General features: G+C 39.1%; 1 long non-coding RNA gene across 1 annotated transcript; it reads left to right on the top strand.

The window, feature by feature from the left end:
- The first annotated feature begins 2859 nt into the window (after nucleotides 1-2859).
- LOC142827897 (uncharacterized) lies at nucleotides 2860-10717 on the top strand. The gene is made up of 2 exons (XR_012902694.2): nucleotides 2860-2955; nucleotides 10399-10717. It is a non-coding gene; the product is annotated as an uncharacterized LOC142827897 (long non-coding RNA).
- The last annotated feature ends 10935 nt before the right edge of the window (nucleotides 10718-21652 follow it).

Consider the following 21652-nt stretch of genomic DNA (forward strand, 5'->3'; position numbering starts at 1 on the left):
TATTCTTTCCCTTTCTTATTTCCTGTCAAACTTTGAAAAGAACAAAAACAATATGCCACAGCAACCTCTAATTATGCACTGTACTACCAGTTCTTAAGACAATACAGTTTATTCAAATTCTCTCCCTGAAGCTCTTTTTCTTTGTAAAGTGTGCCATTAATAATCATCCATTGCATACATATACAAATTAATGTATAAAATAATCAATGTGTTTTTAAAAAGTGCTAAAAGTTAGACCTTAGTAGTAATATAAATAAGTCAAATTAAGATTACTGAGCAAAAGAGGTGGCTGACAAAATGGAAATTTTAGTGAATGTGTTGAAATGTCAGGGTTTTTTGTAAAAATGGATATAACACATTTTTGCCAACTCTCACTAACTTCAAAGGATGCTACACTCCGCATTTTTGAAAATCAAATCACTTATTTAGGCTCTTAAATATCTGTTTAGAATACTAACTAACTGTAGGCAATCAGTAATAATTAAAAGTTGTTTCCATATTGGATTTTTTTCACTTTGTTTTTTTGGTGAAAAAGTGAGTCACAAAGAGTATGTCTACACAGCAGGGTTAAAGTCAAATTAAGTTACGCATCTTCAGCTACCTCAATTGCATACCTTTTTAAATTGAAAGAGCTTAACTTGGAATTAGGCGTTGTCTACATAGCAGAAAGTCAAAGGAAGAACACTCTTCCTTCAACTTCCCTTACTCCTCATGAAATGAGGGTTATCATGAATCAGAGTAAGAAGTCCTCCAGCCTGACATTATTTTGAAATAAAGGCTTGTAGTGTAGACATGCTCTTTGTTATTTCAGAATAATATCAGTTATTCCAAAATAATGCTGCTGGCTAGACCTACCCAAAGGGTACTTGTGACCATCCAAAACTTTGTTTTGATAAACTTAAAAAACAACAAATGAGCAACAACTAATGGCTATTTATTGATTTGCAAACTTTTTCAAAGTTTTTTTTTTAAATCTCAAATATTTTTTCACTATGAGAAAAAAAATTCCCACCAAATTCTACATGTACACGAATGTAGACATGCACACTGTTGTTTCAAAATAGCATGAGTTATTTCAAAATAAGGATGCACTGTAGACATAGCCTTGGTCACTTTCTTTTATATTTTAAGCCCTTTTTTATGTGCCTGTAAAGTGGCATTCTGAGCTTTGACAGTACATAAATAATAACAAACCAAATAGCTTCATCACTATCTTACCTTCGGCTATGTCATCAAATACACATGCTCATTTTATGCTCCTCTTGCAATTCTTTCTCCTCATACTTCATTCTCTCACTTAACTTTTTTAGTTGCCTCAGCCTGTTATAGTTAAAACAGTCTTCAGCAAGTCAAGAATTATGTGACTATATGAGATATAAAACAGAAACAATATAGACCACTAAGAAAAAAATTCAACACCAGATATTGGAATTTCAAGATACCAAAACCTTCAATTGATTAGTTATATCCTTGAGCTTCTAAATATTCTAAAGATATTTGGAGATTTGAAAGTTATTATTGTGGGTCTTGAAGGGCTAACAGCTGTCACCTGGAAAACAGCAATAAAAACATTTGTACTTCTTAACTTTAATTACAGAACAGAATGTGTATTGATTAACTTGAATATGAATGTATAGTCTCTCAACAGCCCACCTCCTTGAATATGATCAGTTTAAAGTATATCTGTCAGATCAAACTGTAAGAATCTTAGCCTGATTCTTTGTCCATCACAACCACATCAGAGATATTTACATTTTAAACAAACCCACAGGACTTGCCTGCTCAAGGAATGGATGGATCTGTGATTACACATTTCTGTTAGAAGGAAGATTGAAGATGAAGAAGCACAAGCAATTTGTTCTTTCCAAAACAAATGAGGAATGAGATCCTTCACTGAGAGCAAAGTCAAGTTAGAAAGATAGCAGTACTGTTAATAATTAATTTCTCTCTGTTGTGTCTGGCATTCTGGCTATGATACCACAATATCCAATCAGAGACTGTCATATCTCCCATCATGCAGTAATCCAATTAGGATGCACTGTGCCTTGCTGTGGGGCTGGTCAACATTATAAAATTAAATCAGGAAATGCTGTCAGAAACATCCCACCTCATTTAATGTAAGGTAATCTAATTTGGAGGGGAGAGAGTGTGTCTACAGCACTGGCCCAAAGTTGGAAAATCTACATATTGCAGCCTCACACTAGATATTTGTAAATCAAGTTCAATACCATAATCAGTCTTTTCCCCTGAACTTCCATTCCACTTTTTTATTTAGACTCAATTCAAACAGAACCATTTCACATTCTCAAATAATGGGATCTACTGTGACTCATTCCTGCTGAAACAACCATATTGCAAACAGTAGTTGAAATTTTCTATTTATATGGCTCAATTTTCTTGATTTGGTACATCGAAGTTTGGGTGAGCTCTCTCTCTAGGAAAAAAAATACTATCTATACAAGGGTACTTACAATAATAATCGTACTTATATAGTGCTACTCATCAGTAGATCTCAAAGCGATTAAAAAAGGAGGTCAATATAATTAGCCCCATTTTTATAAGTCAAGAAATTGAGGCAGAGAGAAATTAAGTGTTAACTTCTGAGTGTTCTATATGGCTCTTGGTGTTTGCAAATACATCAGACTCTCTGCCTCTTTGGTTCCCTTTCCTCTTTCAATGTACTTCTGCATGAGGTGAATACTTGGTTTCAACTTAGTTACAAGCATTCTAATGGCTATTTTCAGTAGCTAGAAATAGCATTCCTTGAAGAAATTTCTGCTTTATGGAGCATACGCTCAGCTTTCTCTGGGTCCTTGCTCCCTGAGAAGCTCCCAGACAAGACTTTTCTTTTTGTTCTATAGTGCTTCAGATTGGAGGCTTTACACTTCAAAGGGCAAGACTGGCTGATGAAGATTGACTGACCCAGTCCCCACACAGAGAAATCAGCATGACCAGGTGAATCTCAGCGATCCAAATATCTCTTATCCTAGTAAATCCGCATGCGATTAAATAGAGTCCTGTACAAATAAATTCTAAATCAGGTATTTGTCTCCTTTTTAGCTTTGAATCAATTCTGTTAGTACTTTATGAGTTTTAGTGTGAGCTTCATAAAAAGATTCTGATGTCAATGGTTTGCATATTTATTTTTCTATAATATTATGTTAGGATGACGGATGCCTAAATAGTTTATGTAATAGCACGGTATTTAAATATATTATTTCTTTGAAATTACTTTACTGTGCTGGCGCTGTGGGTGGATGGCAAAGTACAATCAGTCCTGTTTCATACAATGCTATTATGGTTAAAATGTTCAAATGTGTACAATATAAGGTTCTGATTATTTGGGATCATTTTCTTATAGTGTTTAGATAAGATGTTTGTAATTGACTCTGATACTTTTCTTCACATTTGCTTGCACAATTTAAAAAACAAGTTCCCTTAACTGTCACATTTAATATACTTTATTATAGTCTCTGGAATTTATATTGAAAAATTCAAAAAAAACACACACAGCATGGGAAATTGATAAGTTTGCTGCATCTTTTCAGATGGGTGCAAGCTGATATTCCAACATACAGCTAATCCCCGACTTATGAACAGGTTACGTTCCGAATAGCTGGTCATAACTCGATTTGTTCGTAAATCGAAAATACCCCATATGAAGCACTCAAAGCGTAACCAAGCACCAACCACACAGCAATCAACAACGAAAAATAGAAACACACAAAAAAAACAACACTACTGCAGCAACAGCAAACTTTATTTAACAAACATGAACATGAAATACAAAACACAATGCAGTAATTTAAATACAGTGATGTGAATTGAATTAATTGGATGAGGAATCGGAGGAGTAAAAAACTACAGTAACAACATCATCAACATCATCAACAGATTAATCTTCTATTTCAGTAGTTCCTTTGCTTGTAGAAGGCATTGGTTCAGTATGGGAGGCAGCACTGCTGGGGACTTTCTTTAAAAATATATCCATTTTAGATTGCACAATTTGTTTTTTCTTCTCGTTATAAATTTCCTTATAGCAAGCCAGGGCTTACTGAATTAAACAATCCACCTTTGAGAATCTCGCAACATTAGGGTCCATTTTTTCAAACATTTGCATTCCTTCATTTATTTTGCTGAAAGCTGCAGCCATTTCTTTCATCACAAAGTTTTTGGGGGCTTCTTCTTCTTCTTCGTCTTCTTCTTCTTAGGCTGTTTGTCTCTCTTCCTCTGCTACCCTCTCCACCTCGAGCTGCATTAAATCTTCATTGCTCAGCTCCTCCCCAACATCCTCAACCAAACCAGTTGGTGTATATGTTCATTATCCATTTCCAGATCCACTTCTTTCGCCAGCTGTACAATGTTATTAGAAATGTATTCCAGAGGCTTTTCTTTTTCAAAACCTTTGAAATAGTTCACAAATCTTTTTAGGATTTTCTTCCATATGCCATACATACATTGTCGAGTGACTTCTTCCCACCCTGCAGCAATGTTCCTTATGCAATGCAATGTAGTCCTTCCAAAATTCACATAATGTTTTGCCGTTCTTGCATTCTGTGGCAGCTACTGCCTTAGCAAATGTGTTGCGAAGATAATATGCTTTAAAAGTAGCTATGGCCCCCTGGTCCATGGTTTGGAGAATAGTGATGGTGTTGGGAGGCAGAAAGACCACTTTCATGTTGGAATGTAAGTCATTTAGGTATTGAGGGTGACCTGGAGTATTATCCAAAATAAGCAAAATTTGGAAAGGAAGTCCTTTCTCCGGAAAATATGACATGACTGCAGGGATGAAGCAGTTCATGAACTAATCTTCAAAAAGTGCAAGCGTCATCCAGGCTTTCTTATTAGCATGATAATGAACTGGTAAAGTAGCCTTGCTGATATTCTTGAAGGCTCTAGGGTTTTTAGAGCGATAAATCAAGAGGGGTTTCAATTTATACCCAGAAACATTGCCTCCTAACAAGACTGTTAGACGATTTCTGAAAGCCTTATAACTAGGCAAATAGTTTTTGCTTCCTTATATACATGTAGGTACGTTTGGGCATTTTCTTCCAAAAGAGACCTGTCTCATCAACATTAAAGATCTGTTGTGGAAAATAATTTCCCTCTTTTATCAGTTTATCCAATACTTTTATGAAAGATTCTGCTGCTTTCGAATCAGCACTGGCTGCCTCCCCACTTAATTTCACATTATGAAGGTTTGCACGCATCTTGAAATGGTTGAACCAACCGTGACTGGCAGTGAAAGTTTGATCACAGTCATACCCCTCCTTTTTCTTTAAGTCTTCAAAAAGACTACGAGCCTTAGTTTGTATCGTCATGAGACTTAATGGCTTGCGTTTTTCAATTTGGTCTTCTATCCAAAGCACTAAGAGTTTTTCCATTTCCAGGATAGGACCTGCTCTTTGCTTTGTTAGAATTTTTTATTTCATAGGAGCAGACCCTTTCACTGCTTCACAAATGTGATTGCTATCCTTTATAATGGTGCTGATAGTAGATTTCGATAGCCCTAACGTACGCGACATGAAGGACATTGCTTGACCCACTTCCTATTGTCTTGCTATTGCTATTTTCTGTTCCAAATCAAAAGTTTTTCTCTTTCTTTTCTCACCACCATTCTTACCACCCTTATCACTAGCCCTTTTTCTTTTATGTGACATGATGGCCACAAGCAAACACCAAAAACACTGGGAGGGAATGAAACGTAAACATGCTGCCTGACCACAGACACGCAAACACAATGTGATGCGAGGTTGGTCGTAAGTGCGGATGGTCGTAAGTCAGGGAACGGCTGTATTGTCATGTAGATTCTTTTTCGTATCTTCTATTGAACAAATGCAATTACACTATTCAGTTGTGGTCTTGCCCTAGAGTTAAGCAAGCACATACAACATACTTAACACATGTATGTTGTACTCTTGTTATGAACACATGACAATTACCTTAAACCAAACATCACACTCATTAGTCAGACTTTTTAGACTTGATCCTACTGAGCACCTTTCGTTTTCAGTGAGGTCAGTGGGGATTAAAGATTCTTAGGCCTGCAAAGATGCATGCAGCACCCTGAAGAACTGATTCCCCACTGAATAAAGATGAAGGACCTATCAAACTGTCCATATACAAGCAACATTCTTGGTGATCTCAAGAAGGCATACTACCTGCGTATGAAATTCAGAAGGAGTAAGCCCAATAGAATTTGGTTCCCTCTATGGACAAATTGGAGAAAGTTCAGAGAAGAGCAACATGAATGACTAAAAGGTGTAAAAAGCATGACTATGAGGGAAGAGTGAAATAATTGGGTTTGTTTATTCTGGAGAAGATAAGATGGATAATAGTTTTCAAGTACATAAAAGGTTGTTACAAAGAGGAGGGAGGAAAAAATCTCCTTAACATGTGAGGATAGGACAAGAAACAGTGGGCTTACATTGTAGCAAGGTGGTTTAGGTTGGACATTAAGAAAAACTTTTCAAGATGGTTAAGCACTGGAATGAATGCTAAAGATAAATCTATTCACACATATGAAATCTTTTCCTCAAAATCGCATGTAAAGAAAAAGTCTAGATTGACAAAGAGAAGCTAATTTAAAAAGGTTTGAACTTAGTTATACTGAGTTGTAAGTAGAAGATTTTCAAAGTTTTGAATTTTTATGGAGGTAGAAAAATGTAGAAAAATGCAGCCTTTTCAGTTTTACTATCTTTTCACACAGAAAATTGGAAATCAGATGTATGGAACATACTTGTTAGTATCACGGAGTGGAAAATGGCTTTTAACATTTTTCCTGTCCCAAATCAGGATGAAAATATGAAATGTCAAATTTTAATTAAGAGACAAATTCCCCTGCACAAATCCATCAAGAACATAAGAAATGACACCACTGTCAGACCAATGGCCCATCTTGCTCAGTATCCTGTATTCTAGAAGTGGCCAATGTTAGATTTTTTCAGAGGGAATGAACAGAACCAGGCAACTACAGTGTGATTCATCGAGGAGAGTGGGGGCAAAGAAAACTGACAGAATTATCAGGCTCCTGGGCAAGGTGGGGACCCAGCTCCATGTTCCCAGAAGGAGGAAGGGAGGCTTAGGTGGGAGAGGGAAGGGCTGGGCTGGCTAGCCCTCACCACTGCCCACATTCCACTCCACTGAACCCTCATGCCCCTGCCTGCACTTAATGCCAGTCTGAGTGCAATGGATAGGGCTCAGGCAGTGATTTAAAGGGCCCTGGGCATCACAACCACAGTAGCCAGCAGCCATCTGTATCCATCCAATGCATGTTAAGATCCACCTGCAATCCACCCATTGCTTCTTTGACTTTTTTGGGGATCTCTTTCCTACTACTCTCTTCTACCATGCATCTGCACCAGATTCTCATCATTCAACCTCTGCACATATCTGAACAAGTGCTTCCTAAATTTTGTCAGCCTCTTCAGACTTCTACTTGCATTCCAATACTTTCATAGTTAGTGTTGGTCCTGCTAAGAGCAGGGGATTGAACTAAATGATGTCCTGAGGTCTCTACTAGCATTAATCTATAATTCTATGATTTTGAAAGCTTTCTTTGTGTATCTCTTTTTATAACACAAAGACCTCTCATCTCAAATTCTTGTACTTTTCCAGAACTCTCCACTATGCACTGTATCTCACACTCACAATCTTTTGTAACCTAGCTACCAAGGTACTTGAACTGGTCTGTCTGGTTTAATCATGCTCCATTACTTTCTTTGTCCGGTATCCCTGTGGCATCTTTACTGACCCATTACATCTCAGTTTTAGTCATGTTCAATTTAATCTCATGTCTCTTAGTTGATCATGCCACTGGTTACTATTTCTCCCTAGGTATTCTTCTGAGGACACCTTTGTTAATATGTCTTCTGCATATCACAATGCCTCATCTTTTTCCCATTGGTATCTTCCTGCTGACATAGTCAATTAATATGAGAAATCAGCAGCAGACTGAGGGCAACCCCAATGCAATCTGACTTCAACTTCAAAGAGGCTTGTCATCCCAAAACATGTTCAGATCACTGGTTTAGGTGGTCTAGTAAGTGTACTCTAAATCCAAAGGCACACGGTATATCCTCAGCACTGACAGTAAGGATCTTTCTGTCCACTTTTACTGGAACCTTTAGCCAAAAGAGCTGACTGGTGACCTATATATAATTTCCTCTGGAAGAACCTGGATGTTTATTTCCTCCTTTTTGGGACCTGACTTAAACAGGCTGCTACCCCAACCCCAGAAAGCAGAAGGTGGTCCTGTTACTTTCATGCTTTGAGCTCTCTAAAGGAAGATATGGGATTTACTGACTAAAATATATCTTGCTGCTTAAATTCTTAGATAATCTGTCAGTGGCAAAATTCTTTAGTAGTAATAACAGCTAATCACTTATGACACACTGGCCTTACACTGGGAAATCTAGGGAGTTGCTAAAATATTTTTTATCAAGATATTTCCTTTCCCAGTGACTAAATTATTATGTCACAAACTAATTATTGGAAGCCTGAACAAACTTGACAGTCTCTTCTGAAAAGAATGCACTGTGGGTTGACAGGTTTGGCACAGGAAGACTAAGAATTATCTGAGCATACTAAGAATAATGTAGAAAGCAAATTGAAAATGTTTTAAAGAAGACAGTGAATGGCTCTAACATACTGCTGATATCTGTATGCACTCATACACATGTCATCTTTTTGATATTGCTATTTAAATATTTAAACATATTTTCTCTGATGCTGATTAGCTCTGCAGAAATGCTTTGGTCAATGGGGCTTTTCTTTTTCAGCTTGAAGATTCCTAAAAATTGCCACTATGCTTCTCTTTTCCTATGGCTCCAAAGCCACCAAAGTCCATACATAAATGTGTGACTTTAAGCAAGACAAACAGAAGTTGCTGGATTTTCCAAGTTCCACATTTGAAATCAATGGAAGTTAGGTATTCATGACAAAGGGACAGAATTTTATTGAAAAAAAAGTCTGCAAGAAAAATGTCTAACTACTCTACTAGCATTATATTTTTAGTTTAAGGGACTTTCTGGGGGCCAGAGGAGTAAATGGTAAAGGGAATGCAAGTCTGACAAAGGGGATATGTCTGGACTACATCTGTTTGTCGGAAAAAAGCTACGCAAAATGCACTCTGCATTTTGCATAGCTTTTTCCAATACTTTTGTTGGAAGAGGTTTTTCTGACATTTGGCCTGTCTAGACTGGGCCAAATGTTGGGAAAAAAACCCTCTTTTGAAAGCCCCTTCTTCCTCATAGAACAAAGAATACAGGGGCTTCTGAAAGAGCGCCTTTGCTCTTCCGCAAAAAAAAAAAAAAAAAAAAAAAGGAAGAGCACACACCTTCCTTGGATACAGCAGAGTTTATTTGGGATGCTTCTGATATCCTGAAATGGCCCCCCTTCCCCCCACAGTCTAGCCGTACCCAGGAAGATGTGAAAGGGTGATGAACCACATTCATACTTTTTAGGGCTTAACTAAACCAAAGCTATGCTAACTTGCTGAAGCATGCTTATTACATGGCATGTCACTTCTAGAAAACATGGGAAGACCCATGAGATTAAGACCTCTTCTTTGTCCTTCCAATCTCCCTTATATATTCTGGCCTATGTAAGCAAACCAGCCAAAATAATTAATTAATTAGTTACACAGACATACATCTTTACTTTAAAGTGAACAGCCCCCCTCCTTGAACACAGCATGAGGGAAAGTGAGATAAAGATTGAAATAATAGCTATGGATAAACATACTAAAAGAGAAAATACCTAATGTTTTTTATGTTGAGCATATGAGCCCTACACAGGTTAGTTAAGACAGCTTTTATCACCACAAAGCCAATTTTCTATCTTATTTTTACTTACCCAGCTGGCCTCTACCCACACTGCAGCACTTGATCAATTTTCTTTCTCCTTTGTCCCTCATATGTTTTCTTACTATAGTACTTTGAGCACTGGCTGTATGCCATAGTAATGGACACTTCACTGTGGTCTGACATGAAAAGCCAGATTTGTCAGCAAACTATAAAGCACATGGTGAGGAAAATTATCAGTTCTTCACTGCACAGAGTACATTCAAGGTAACAGGCAAAAGTTGCCTTTTGTTTGCTGGCAGAATGTAATTTATCATTTTCCTGTGTGGAGCCACTTTATTATAGTTATTAAGAAACATTGCATGAGATCCAGAAGGTGTAAAGAAGATGAAATGAGCTGGTGCTACAAAAGTCAGTTGTGCTGCTAGAGACAGTCAAAATCCAAAAATACCCATCTTTTGTGTTTGTGAGGACCTTTTATATGTATACATGGTTTGAAGAAGAGATATTGTGACATTAAAGTGCTGGTAATTTAGTGAGATACTTAGGTCACATGAACCTATGAAATAATTGTATGCTTCTATTTTTACTTTAGATACTAAAATAATCAGAAGGGTCTAGTTGGACTGCTTGAATGTCTGCCTTGCTTTCATCAGCTATATTTAGAATGTATTCTCTGACAATGCACTTCTGAGGACTGGGAAGGACTGTCCCCTATTGTCAAGACTAAAACCAATGTCATTTGGCTGATATCTCCAGCAACTTGGATATGAAGACTTGCTGTTCTAAGAAAAGAAATAATTTCAGATGTTTGCTACTGAATTCATTCCAATGTATAGAGTCAGTATATTTTTCCCAAATGGCTTTGCTTTGTTTCTTGACATGTGACCACTAGAAATAAACATCTGATCATACTCTCCGGCTTAAGTTGCACAAGGAGAAAAGGCAGATGGATGCATTTATCATGAATAGTTTTTATATCAACACCTTTATCTAATTACTTGTGTTGACTCCATCTCTGACTATTTGCTGTTAATTATTTGGGCTGTTTGGTCACCTACATCCCACAGGACTAGATTCACCAGAAAGACAGGAGTTAAGCCCTGCAACATCTAATACCCAGTGGCATTAACAGACCCAAGTTAGAAGCCCCGGCTCCCTATATATTGCATAACAGCAAACAAACTTGATCAAAGAGAGGAGAGAAAGAATAGTAAGAGGCCAACACAGATGTATCAGGAGCTTGTTACTGAGCCTATTTATTAACAAGAACATAGACAAATTGCTGAGGATAAATACGAATGAAGAGCACAAGCACGTAGGGGCATCTAGCAATGGGATAAGAAAGCCAATGAGAATTGGTTCTACAAATACATTAGGAGAAAGAGAAAGACGAAGAAAGGTGTAGAGCCAATACTTAGCAGTGAAGAAGAACTAATAACTGACAGCATCAAGTAGGCTAAGGTATTTAATGTGTTTCAATTATCCTTAAAGTTGAATGGTGAGCAAATACTTCACACAATTAATATTAACAAGACAGAAAAACACCAACCAGAATAAGGAATGAACTGGTTAAAGAATATTTTAGCTAAATTAGATATATTTCAGATATCAAGGCCTCAGAAATTCATGCAAGGGTGTTAAAGGAACCAGCTGAAGCAATCTCATAACCATAAGAAACTATCTTCAATGACTCTTGAAGATGAGGTCTGGGGAAAAGCAAATATAGTGACATCCTTTAAAAAAGAGAACAAAAATCAGCCTAACTTCACTACCTGTAAAGTATTAAACATCAGTATGTAAGCACTTAGAGGATAACAGGGGATAAGTAATAGAAAATACGGATTAATATAGATAACTCTTCTCTTCCAAGGGTTTTCTTAAGTTTGCCCCTACAAGGTCGGTTTTTACTTTTTTATTGCAAAGGCATATGAGATGCCATCAACACAATAATTTTTTTCACTTGGTTCCAATTAAGTAGTTTCACATACACCTAATGTGTTTAGATATATAACAAGTAGCATGATTCAGGTGACAGAAAAATAACTGAAATATTGAATTTCTTCATAGACCCACCACTACAACTTGTATACTTGTTACAACTAAGCAAATAGTTTGTAACAAATAATTTGACACATTTTTACTTTTTTCCTGTCCACAAATTTTCTAGAAGCACATTTGCTTAACTTTTTCACTATTCAGAATTTATTCACCAAATAATTATGTAGCTTGTTCTTGAATAGAGCACTGAATGTTCTAGAGACAAACGAAGCTTTTAATTAGATATGTAAAGCATACAGTATATTTCCGTTGCCAGATTTTGGACTTAACTCACAGAATTTGGGTTCTCAGGGCAAATATTCATGATTTTGAATTGACATTTTCTTTCCATTAATGTTCTATAATATTTACTTAAAAAGTACTTGGCTAGTGTTTGATTAAAGTAATTAGAGAAAGGCAAAAAAAAAAGGGTAACACAACAGAAAAGGTTTCAATTTATTTAAAAATATTAATAAATATTTATGAGGTTGGGTTTTTTACAATATTTTCCACTAATAACATTGTGAAAGAAACATTATTAGAACCTTTAGAAAGAGAATAATTGTGATATAGAACAATTTTATTGTGGATCAGATCCTCATTTGTAAATTACTTGACTAATGAAACTTTGTCAATTTCTTCCAGCAGTGAATCAGGCCCATAAGTGTAGATGAGATTTTTCCTGAATTTGCATGAGAAGTTTGCCAAGAGGCCTACCACACTTCAATGCAAATATGGCCTTACTGCCCATTTTGCTGATATTGAAAAGAATGATAAATGTCTCGGCAGTTTCTATGAGAGGCTAACTTCTGTTGTGTGATTTTGTATATGTTCATGTGTCACTACACAGCTGATCCAACTGTAGGAGACATTTATTTTGTGAACAATGCTTTTGCTTAACAGGATGTATTGTTTCAACATGTTCTTTCAAACAACTTTACAATATAAAAACGAAATACAGTAAGGAATGAAAATTGTGTTTAGGTCCTTAATCTGCTGGCTCCCTGTCCTTGTGGATTAATTTTAGAGCTATGATCTTGGATAAATATGCCTGGCAAGCAAACTGCCTTTCTTTTTTAACTTTTTAATTCTCCAAGCTCTAGAGCCTAAAGTGAGTTTAATTAATTTCAATGTAAAATCTCTATTTCCCTGTCCCCCAGCAGAATATTCAAGCTTCATATCCAAAAATATATATCCTGGTAGTGCGGTGATTTATATACTGACATAACCTATTTACTTTTATTCATCGTTTATGAGTAGAGCCCTGTGCGGATATCAGCATCTGCATCTGTATCAGCAAAAGTAGGCCATGGATATCAGCACTGACATCCGTGGATGCGGGTTCCTGTGGATATTGGCCACTGTTGGCAGACAGCATACTAGACTAGATGGACCTTTGGTCTGACCCAGTATGACCATTCTTATGTTTTTATGATATAAAGCAGATACCCACAAATTTTCAGGGTTCTAGACACAAAATTTGTATTTCCATCTGCATCCATATCTGCAAAAATGAATTGCGGATATGTGCACTCATATCCGCTGATTTGCAGGGCTTTATTTATGAGTCTGATTGGCAAACTTCAATCTGAGGTTTTGCAGGGGGAGGGGATTTTTTAAAGGGTTTTCTTTGCCACAGCTTAATCTTGGCAAATGCGGACTCTAGCTAATCCTATTTGTCTTTATCTAGTGTGCTACCTAATATGTACCAAACAGTGGCATTTGAAATGCTTAAAATGCAAAGCTTTGAAAGATATTGAAAGATATTTATCATACCATGGAAACTTTAAGGGCTTCAATCCAAACCTATTTAGGTCAAGAAAGACTTCTATGACTTCTACAAGACAGGAGATCTACATTACACACTTCACTTCTCTACAGAGGAAAAAGGACTGTAAGCTGTCTAAAATCCTACCTGCCACATGGGGCCACAACAATGGTACCCCTAACTCACCCAGCAATATCGTCAATCTCTCCAACTACACACTCAGCTCGGCAGAAGAATCTGTTCTATCTCGGGGACTCTCTTTTTGCCCCGCCACCCCCACTAACATGATACAGTTCTGCGGTGATCTGGAAGCCTACTTTCGCCGTCTCCGTCTCAAGGAATACTTCCAACACGACACTGAACAGTGCACTGACACACAGATACCTTCCCACCAACAGCACAAGAAGAAGAACTCCACATGGACTCCTCCTGAGGGCCGAAATGGCAGTCTGGACCTCTACATAGAATGCTTCCGCCGACGTGCACAGGCAGAAATTGTGGAAAAACAGCATCGCTTGCCTGGTAACCTCAGTCGTGCAGAACGCAATGCCATCCACAGCCTCCGGAACAACTCTGACATTATAATCAAAGAGGCTGACAAAGGAGGTGCTGTTGTCATCATGAACAGGCCTGACTACCTAAAGGAGGCTGCCAGACAACTCTCCAATACCAAATTCTACAGGCCACTTTCCTCAGATCCCACTAAGGAATACACTAAGAAACTGCACCATCTGCTCAGGACACTCCCCAAACAAACACAGGAACAAATCGACACACCTTTAGAGCCCCGACCAGGGTTGTTCTATCTATTACCCAAGATCCACAAACCTGGAAATCCCGGACGCCCCATCATCTCGGGCATTGGCACTCTTACTGAAGGACTGTCTGGCTATGTGGACTCTCTGCTCAGACCCTACGCCACCAGCACTCCCAGTTACCTTCGTGACACTACGGATTTCCTGAGAAAACTACAATGCATAGGTGATCTTCCAGAAAACACCATCCTAGCCACCATGGATGTAGAGGCTCTCTACACAAACATCCCACATGCAGATGGAGTACAAGCTGTCAGGAACAGTATTCCTGATGATGCCACAGCACAACTGGTGGCTGAACTCTGTGAATTTATCCTCACACACAACTATTTCAGATTTGGTGACAACATATACCTCCAGACCAGTGGCACTGCTATGGGCACCCGCATGGCCCCACAATACGCCAACATTTTTATGGCTGACCTGGAACAACGCTTCCTCAGCTCTCGTCCACTTACACCCCTTCTCTACCTACGCTACATCGATGACATCTTCATCATCTGGACCCATGGGAAGGAGACTCTGGAAGAATTTCACCATGATTTCAACAGCTTCCACCCCACCATCAACCTCAGCATGGACCAATCTACACGGGAGGTCCATTTCCTGGACACCACGATACAAATAAGTGACGGTCATATCAATACCACCCTATACAGAAAACCTACCGACCGCTATACTTACCTGCATGCCTCCAGTTTCCATCCCGGACACACCACACGATCCATTGTTTACAGCCAAGCACTGAGGTACAACCGCATATGCTCCAACCCCTCAGACAGAGACCTACACCTACAAGACCTTCAACAAGCATTCTGTAAACTGCGATACCCACACGAGGAAGTGAGGAGACAGATTGACAGAGCCAGACGTGTACCCAGAAGCCTCCTGCTACGGGACAAGCCCAAGAAAGAAACCAACAGAACACCACTGGCCATCACCTATAGTCCCCAGCTAAAACCTCTCCAACGCATCATTAGTGATCTTCAACCCATCCTGGACAATGATCCCTCGCTCTCACAGGCCTTGGGAGGTAGGCCGGTCCTTGCCCACAGACAACCCGCCAACCTGAAGCATATTCTCACCAGCAACTACACACCGCACCATAATAACTCGAACTCAGGAACCAATCCTTGCAACAAACCTCGGTGCCAACTCTGCCCACATATATACACCAGCAACACCATCACAGGACCTAACCAGATCAGCCATACTGTCACTGGTACATTCTCCTGCACATCCACCAACGTAATATATGCCATCATGTGCCAACAATGCCCCACTGCTATATACATCGGCCAAACAGGACAGTCCCTACGTAAAAGAATCAATGGACACAAATCTGATATTAGGAATGGCAACATACAAAAACCTATAGGGGAACACTTCAATCTTCCTGGACACACAATTGCAGATCTAAAAGTAGCCATCCTGCAGCAAAAAAACTTCAGGACCAGACTTCAAAGAGAAACTGCTGAGCTACAGTTCATCTTTAAGTTTGACACAATCAACTCTGGATTAAACAAAGATGTGAATGGCTTGCTAACTACAAAAGCAGCTTCTATTCTCTTGGAATTCACACCTCCAGATCACTGCTAGAAGTGGGCCTCATCCTCCTTGATTGGATCCACCTCATCTCCAGCCTGATCCTGGCCTGCATATTTATTCCTGCCTCTGGAAATTTCCACTACATGCATCTGACGAAGTGGGTCTTTGCCCACGAAAGCTTATGCTCCTACACTTCAGTTAGTCTATAAGGTGCCACAGGACTCCGTCGCTTTTGCAGATTCAGACTAACACGGCTACCCCTCTGATTCTATGATTTGGTCAGGCCCTAAATCTACCCAGCTCTGGGAATTTAACCTATGGCTGCCATTAAAGTAATATCTGAGTGCCTTCTTAGTGCTTGGGGGAGGAGGGATGACTGTTCAGAGTAACAACAACCCAGGGATATAGTGCAAAAATGTTTCCATAAGTATTACGAAGGGAAAGCAAACTGAAATGAATTAATTTCTAATTATGTTTTCTGTGAACATATGAGAGACTGAATTTTACCTATGCAAGTACTCATGGCAATGACATTTTAAATGTAAACATCTGTGCATTCAGATTGGATGTGATATATTTTCTGTGAAGTGGGACGCTGCTTAGTACAGGAAAAGGACTAACTTTCACAGCTGTTGCCTCAGTGGTGACATGAGGGAATCTCATGAATGAGAAAAAGATGTATGTGTGTGTGTGCACGCGCATGTGTGTGCATGCCTCTACCCTCATCCCCACCCCCACATACCCATATGAAAACAAGTGATTATTTTGTGAAAAGGCAATAAGAGACAAAAATTGACCAATAAATCAGACAAGACTTTGTGTGGCCCAGCAAGGGAAAATCTGGTAAAAATGCCTAGAGTTCTCTACCCCTTTTTATGTGTTATGTCTCTTAAAGAATGGATTCCCAAAAGCATTTGCCATCCTGATTTATGGGCCAGATTTTTTTGGGGGGAAACTAGAGTAACTTCATTAAGAAGATAGATAAACAGAATTAGGGAATTTTGGCAAATTTTAAACCTTCCCCTTGCTGGTTCATACAAGGCTTTGTCTGTGACTCCTCTAAAATTAATAATCTGGATGCAATTTTCTTTCCATAGTTACGCAGATTAATTGCTTATATGTAAGGCCCTACCCAAATCACAGCCACAAAAAAACATACTATTGAAAAAGAAATCTGGTCTCCCCTCATTAAATCTGATCTGTTGTATGCTTTTATCCTATACTATACAGATTTCACAGGCGAGATCAATGTGTCCCAACCCAAAAATGGCTTCTGAGGGAGTCATAAGGTTATTTTTGTGAGGCCAAGGTATTTCCACCATTAATTCTACTCTGCCTTCAGAGCTGGGTGGCTAGAGAGCAGCAGCAATTGTCCAGGCACCTAACTCTGAAGGCAGCACCCTGCTAACATCAATGCAGAAGTAAGTATGGCAATACCATGTCATGCTGTACTTATTTCTGCACTGCTGCTGGTGATGGCTTCACCTTCAGAGCTGGGATCCCAGTCAGCAGTAAGAGAAGTAAGAGTAGCAGTACTGCAACCACCCTACAATAACTTTTGTGACCCACCCAACTCCTTTTTGGGTCAGGATCCTTACAATTACAGCTCAGTGAAATTTAATATTTAAATAGCTGAAATTATGAAAATTATTATTTTTAAAATCCTGTGAAACTGAACAAAATGGACCATGCATTTGGTAGGATTCTACTCATGTGCATGGCCTTGAGCCTTAAAACAGTAATGCTCATGTAATTTAAGGACATAAAAGCAGGTGTAATTTTGTGAAGACTCATAGCTGTTAAACATACCTTCAGTTTCCAAAATCAGTATCTAGATCCTTGAACCAAACTACCTACAAGTACCACATATTTAAAAAAAAATTTAGATACATCTTTTTTAGAAAATGTGAATGAAGAATAAAATCTTAAAATTTGCTATTTGTGGATATTCTACAAACAGAAAATGAGGCTGAGTTCATGGAATAAATTATTCACTGCTAATTATTCACATTCCTCTAATATCAATGGAAAATCAACTAGAAAATGTAGTGCAATAATTTAGCAATGTGAATGGGAATCATAGCTTCTGTCTAGTGCAGATGAATACAAGATGCAAAATTGTATGACACTAGCCCTAGGATATTGTTTCAGATTTTGTACTGTATTGCAGTCTGAATGATTAGCACTGCTGCAATAGAAAGCAAAAAAAAAAAAAAAAAAAAAAAAAAAAAAAATTCAAAACTTGTCTGCTGGCAAGAAATGTAGCAAGTAACATCCAATATCCCCAAGGATCATGAGTCTAGGTTAAGTCATAAGCACTCACTTGGCCAATCACTTTCTATTTTCCTTTGGCTATTATTTTAGATATTTATTTGCTTGGAGAAAGCAGGTTACTCTTCAAATCCCAGTCTCCCTCCCTCTCCCTCCTTTTTTGCTTTGATCCTTTAGTGAAGTCCTAATCCCATGCCTATAACAACATAATCCCTCGCTATGGAAATTAATGTAGACACACACAAATTCAGCTTTATGACTTCAGTGTTGGAAGCAACAATGAACCTTGAAAGGAGCAAGCTCTTCTTCAAAACAAAACACCCCCCTCAATTAAAAAACAAAAACAAAAATTAAGAACAAGTTATTTGATAAAATGAAGTGACCCAAAATTATGGAAGGGTTACATCTGCACTAGCAACTGGACATGGATCCAGGTATCTGGTGTGCCTGAACCCTTTACTGTTCACTTCTAAACTCCAGTAACACAGGTTTCAAGGCATACATGGGTCAAGAATGGTAGCTAACATAAAGATGGTGGGTATGGACATGCCTTGGACTATGTCATGGCCCGATGTCTGTGCCAGTTTGTAGTGTAGATGAAGACAAGTGCCATATGCCATGTCCTGGGTTCATTAACAAAGCGGGTCTTTGCCCACGAAAGCTTCTGCTCCAATAAAACTGTTATGCTGTGTCTACATTGGCACCCTTTTCCAGAAAAGGTATGCTAATGATACCAGTCAGAATTGCAAATGCCGTGGGGGATTTAAATATCCCCCGCTGCATTTGCATGAACATGGCTGCCGCTTTTTTCCGGCTCGGGGTTTTGCTGGAGAAAAGCACCAGTCTAGACGGGATCTAACGGAAAATAAAGCCTTTTCCAGAAGATCCCTTATTCCTACTTGAAAGTAGGAAAGGGCTTTATTTTCCGCAAGATCCCGTCTAGATTGGTGCTTTTCTCCGGCAAAACCCCAAGCCGGAAAAAAGCGGCAGCCATGTACATGCAAATGCCGCTGGGGATATGTAAATCCCCCGTGGCATTTGCAATTCTGACTGGTCTCATTAGCATCCCTTTTCCGGAAAAGGGTGCCAATGTAGACACAGCCTTAGTCTATAAGGTGCCACGGGACTCCTCATTGCTTTTGCAGATTCAGACTAACATGGCTACCCCTCTGATACCTGAATTTATTATTCCTCCAACCCCATTGTCACAATGTGCTGAGTCTTTCCTGCCTGACTCTTACCCAAATCCTCCATTTTACAATTCTCACTGGTAGTGGTAAGCTGGGCAGCCCATTTAACTACAGTTGTTCACTGCTCCCTTTGCAACAGTATACATGAACATTCAACATGCTCTGAGAACAGCTGCTTGGTCCACCAAGCGCATGCAGATGCTCACCAATGTGTGGTCATAACTCATTGCCCTCCATAACTTCTGCTGCAACACCAGGAACTTACACCTGTCCCAAGGAGTTTTGGAGAGCTGGCACAAGCCTCACCCCTTTACCAGAAATAGATAAAGCCCTGAGGCTCTGGTACTGGAAAGCAAAAGACTCCTACAGATGCTCTGAAAGGAGTCCTCCAAATACTTGTCCTTTAAAGAGCAGAACTGGGTACTCTCCAGTGCTCCAAATATTGAGCCTGGGGTAATTCACAATCCCTCCTTACCTCTCTGGCCTCATCATCTGACAGGATACCAGTGAAGGCCCAAATGCAGAGCCAATGTGGACTGCAGAAAGCGCTGCCCTAGAAGAAGAAGAAGAGAAAGAAGCAAGTTATCCTTCACCTCTTCCTGGAGAGCTAGTTCAGCAGGCTCCTTCTAAGGGGCCAGAGACTCCAAGACCAAGCAGGAAATAGAACACGAGCATGTGAAAACCTGCCTCTCCCCACCAACATCTCCTCTCTTTCTCTTTGGGGCTACATGAATGGCTGGAAGGGTATCTCTTCCTCAACCAAGACACAACCACAAATTCAGCATTTAACTGAATTTTCATAGACTACTATAAAATTTCTGGCAGAAGCTCTATAGCTAACAGCTAAGAAGGGGGCGGAAAGGTCCAGTTTAGAAAAAGGGCATTTGTACAAAAGTAATGATTCTTCAAAGTTACAGCTATTTTTCTGCTCTTTTCAAAGTTGAGACTTGGGCTGCAGTAATCACCACCCCTTACAATCAGGAGATGAGCAGAAGGTTGGGGGTCAGTTTAATATCAAATTAATACCAGTTATGTGCAGGGGAAAAAAAGAAGGGAAACCCTTTGCTTTTTCAAAGAAGGTCATTAAAGTCCTCTGTTACAGTACATGTTTTTCAAGCATCCTCATGCCCTGGTGTCTCCCTACTTAGAATCATGCCATACAAAGCTGGGAGGAAAAGTGTTGCATGTAGAATTTGTACAGGAGGCTGCACAAACATAGTGCAGTGTCCATTGGCAGTGGAGAGGCAAATGGCTTATAGTCTTGATTAGAAACTTGTCCCTTCTTGCAATCACAGTCAGAAGAAACCAGTTGTAAAAGCCCCTCCAAACCATTTTGTCAATCCTTTTCTCAAAGTCCTTCAAATGTTGAGTAATCATAATGTCCATAAACTGTGGTCTGGCTAAGAGTTATGAATATTAACACAAAACAAAAGAGCAATAAGTTCAATTTAACTGGGCAGACACAATCACAAACCAAAGGGTATGGTATCTGCAGAGGTGTCCTGCCCTAGCAATGTCCCTTGGGAGGGGAACAAAACTGTGTATTGATATGAGTGGCAATGTTGCCTCTTGTGTTTTTACAGCAACTGTGTGGGGTATGATGCTATGTTTGGGATCAGGCAGGGGTCACCCTGTGACTGCCATCTGTTCCAAAATGTAGACACACATTGCATCCTTGATTTCCCTGGCCTCCTGTGATCCAAGACCTGTTTAACAAACAGCCTGATTGAGTGAATTTTTAATGTTTTGCAAGCTGGTCCACTCATGTGCCATTCTACCCTAAAGCACTCACCATTAGTCTCTCAAATGTTATGAAGAGCAGAGCATGCCACAATAATGAGGTTGGTATTGATCATCCTAGCATCCTTCTCATTGTGTAGGCATCATAAAGGGGCCATTTCATGTTCAAAGGCTCATTCCACTACTATCCTACAGGTGCTTAGTTTTGAAGCTGAGTTCCTGTTGTTGATTTTGGTTAGGGTTTCATTAGCCCAGGCAGATGTAAGTATGCGGGATCACTCAAATAACCAATGGCATGGAAATATCCTACAGAACCATGGTGCTTCCAAGGAACAAAATCCCTTCCTGCCCCTTCAAGTATAATCCTGATCTCAGCAATCAGCACCCTGATATAATGAAACTGTTTCATGTCTCTGACATTAGTGTTCATGAGTCTGTATTTCTGCTTTTAAACCTTGAAGAATGAATGACTCAGGA

Source organism: Pelodiscus sinensis, chromosome 3 (assembly GCF_052426305.1).
Source record: "Pelodiscus sinensis isolate ZL-2025 chromosome 3, ASM5242630v1, whole genome shotgun sequence".
Taxonomy (NCBI): domain Eukaryota; kingdom Metazoa; phylum Chordata; order Testudines; family Trionychidae; genus Pelodiscus; species Pelodiscus sinensis.